This window comes from Carlito syrichta, unplaced genomic scaffold (assembly GCF_000164805.1).
Source record: "Carlito syrichta isolate Samal-C Ts95f unplaced genomic scaffold, Tarsius_syrichta-2.0.1 Scaffold135879, whole genome shotgun sequence".
NCBI lineage: Eukaryota > Metazoa > Chordata > Mammalia > Primates > Tarsiidae > Carlito > Carlito syrichta.
The window spans coordinates 13,639-17,077 of NW_007079975.1; positions in this window are offsets into that span (position 1 = coordinate 13,639).

The following is a 3,439-nucleotide window of genomic DNA, read 5'->3' on the forward strand; positions in this document are numbered from 1 at the left end:
CCCAATTGTCTTAACTGCCTCAGGGAAGTCCAGGTTGTCAGAAAGTTGGCCCTTTAAGCTATTTTCCCTCTGACTGCAGTCCGTCCATCCCCATCCCACCCAGAGCTACTGAGGAGAAAGCGCTTGTGCCTGGGGTGACTATACCAGTTTCCCACAGGGAGGGAAGGAAGACAAGTGCTCACTCCCCCCAAGGGTGGGCCTAGGAGTGAAAAGGAGAGGCCAGCTGAGCTCAGTGGCTCAGCCTGTAATCCCAGCACTTTGGGAAGCCGAGGTGAGTGGATTGCCTGAGCCTGCGTGTTCAAGACCAGCCTGGGCAACTTGGCAAGACCTCGTCTCTACAACAAATCAAAAATTAGCCAGGCATGGAAGCACATGCCTGTAATTCCAGTTACTTGGAAGGCTGAGGTGGAAGGATCGCTGGAGCCCAGCAGGTCAACCCTGGGGTGGCTGTGAGTGTGCCACTGCACTGTAGCCTGGGCCACAGAGTGAAACTCCAACTCAAAAAAAGGGAAAAGAAAACAAAAGGAGAGGCCCAGGAAACTGGCAAGAGCCCTGTGCCCATCCACACCCGTCGTCATATCTGGGAGTGATGCAGAGGGGACCCCTCGGTCAGTCACCAGGATTGACCTTGCCCTCCGTGGCCTACGTGCCATTGGGTGTGCTGGCTATAAACAGGATGGGCAGGTCCGCAGAGAACAGGTCAGAGCCTGAGGGCCAGGGCACTGTCCCTGCTAACCTGTGGCCTCCAAAGCTGAGATCTGGGGACAGAGGGAGGCTGACAAAAATATCGTGAGAAGCTAGGGTAAGGAGAAGAGTAGGAAATGGAGATGCATAAGAGGAAACTGGACAGAAACTGAGAGGCAATGAAGGGGAGGCCAGGGCACCGGAGGACCTGGGGTACTCTGGTATTCAGAGACCTCCCAGGAAGTAGGCTTGAGCTGCACCCCTGTGTCTAGCCTCTGGTTGCCTTCTCTGTCCTACCATTCCTGTGGGGTTGAATTTGGCAAGATGAATGAAATACAGTGAGCTGAAGGCCTGTCATTCTCTTCTCTGTCTGTGAGTGCTGCCCGCTTGAGAGGGTGTCCTGCCACCCGGCCCCTCCAGCAGACACCTGAGCCTGACATCTTTTTTTCCTTTTTTTTTTTTTTTGAGTTGGAGTCTCACTCCGTTGCCCAGGCTGGAGTGCAGTGGCACGCTCCCGGCCACCCCAGCATCAACCTGCTGGGCTCTTCTGCCTCAGCCTTCCAAGTAGCCAGAACTACAGGCATGTGTTACCACGCCCAGCTAATTTTTTGGTTTATTGTAGAGACGAGGTCTCACCAAGCTGCCTGGGCTGGTCTTGAACCTGTGGGCTCAGGTAATCCACTCACCTTGGCCTCCCACAGTGCTGGGATTACAGGCTGAGCCACCGAGCCTGGCTTTTTTTTTTTTTTGAGTTGGAGTCTCACCCTGTTGCCCAGGCTGGAGTGCAGTGGCATGCTCACGGCTACCGCAGCCTCGACCTGTTGTGCTCAGGTGATCCTTCCGCCTCAGTCTTCCAAGGAGCTGGAATTACAGGAATGTGCCACCATGCCCAGTTTATTTTTTGATTTATTGTAGAGACAAAGTCTCGCCAAGTTGCCCAGGCTGGTCTCGAACCTCTGACCTCAGGCAATCTTCTCGCCTCAGCCTCCTAAAGGTCTGGGATTAAAGGCGGAGTCACCATGCTCGGCTGAGCTTGACATCTGTGTACCTTACCCTGCTTCCTCCAGCTCAGACCAACTGGAGTCTGACCTTTCCTCAAAGATCTCTTTTCCAGCATCCCTCTCATTTCATGCATGGTCTCGGTGAAAACGGAATCAGTCTGGAAACTTCTTCCTCACATCCCTGCCGCCCCCACCCCATACTGTAATGCCAATCATTTTTATTCTGTTTCAAAGAGATGAGGCTGAGCTAGTCTTCCTCACCTTCCTCCCAGTGACATTCCCTAATGCACATTCTGAAATTCAAGCTGTGGCTCCCATCACTGTGTCATCTACCTTGCTTCTCTGTCCACAGCATCTCCCAGCCCCCTCCCATCTTCCCCTGGCCTCCCAAGCCAGGAAATGGTGCAAGGGAGCGGCCAGGGCTGGGTCTCACACAGTGGCTTTATTTAGCTCCCGAATGAGATCACATCATGTCATATCACTGCTTCCACTGAGCAGAGAGATAGGAGATTCTAAAATAGGCCTAGGATCAGATGCTTGAGATGGGGGTTGGGGGAAGCAAGGAGGGGCCCTGAGAAGGCATTTTGCTTAGTTCCCTGCCTCTGGATTGAATGGTCTTCTCACCATCATAGGCCATCAGTGTCTCTTGTCTCCTCTTCTGAGTGTGTAACTTTCACAGATTACACTAGTCATCAAGGATTTGTTAGATGCTCTACTGGGAGCTGAGATAGAAACATTTATTTATGGCCGGGCGTGGTGGCTCAAGCCTGTAATCCCAGCACTTTGGGAGGCCGAGGTGAGAGGATTGTCTGAGTCCAGGGGTTCAAGACCACCCCAGACAACTTGGTGAGATCTTATCTCTACAATAAATCAAAAAATTATGGCCAGGCTCAGTGGCTCAGCCTGTAATCCCATACTTTGGGAGGCCAAGGTGAGTGAATTGCCTGAGCCTGTGGGTTCGAGACCCACCTAGGCAACTTGGTGAGACTTCATCTCTACAATAAATCAAAAATTAGCCGGGTGTGGTAGCACGCACCTGTAGTTCCAGTTACTTGGAAGGCTGAGGTGGAAGGATCGCCGGAGCCCAGCAGGTTGAGGCTGCCGTGGCCGGGAGCGGCCACTGCACTTCAGTTGGGGCGACAGAGTGAGACTCCAACTCAAAAAAAAAAAAAAAAAAAATAGCTTTTCTGTTGCAGCACAATTCACAGTTGCAAAGATGTGGAATCAACCTAAATGCCCATTAACTGATCAATGAATAATGAAAATGTGGTATGTGTGTACACACACGCGCGCGCGCACACACACACACACACACACAATGGAAACTACACAGATATAAAAAAGAATGAAAACATGTCCTTTGCAGCAGCATGTAGGGATCTGGAGATCATCAACCTAAGTGAACTGACTCAGCAACAGAAAACTAAACACCACATGTTCTCACTCATATGTGAGAGCCAAACCGTCACAAAGATGGAAATAATAGACACTGGGGACACCAATAGGGGGAGAAAAGGGTGGGGAGTTAGGGTTCAGAAACTACCTATGGGACACGATGTTCACTATCTGGGAAATGGGCTACCTGAAATTCAATCCCTACTACTACACAATATGTCCATGGAGTGAGCATGCACGTGTATCCCCTGAACCTAAAAATTTTTTATCTTTTTTTTGAGTTGGAGTCTCACCCTGTTGCCCAGACTGGAGTGCAGTGGCCACTCCCGGCCACCGCAGCCTTGACCTGCTGGGCTTCA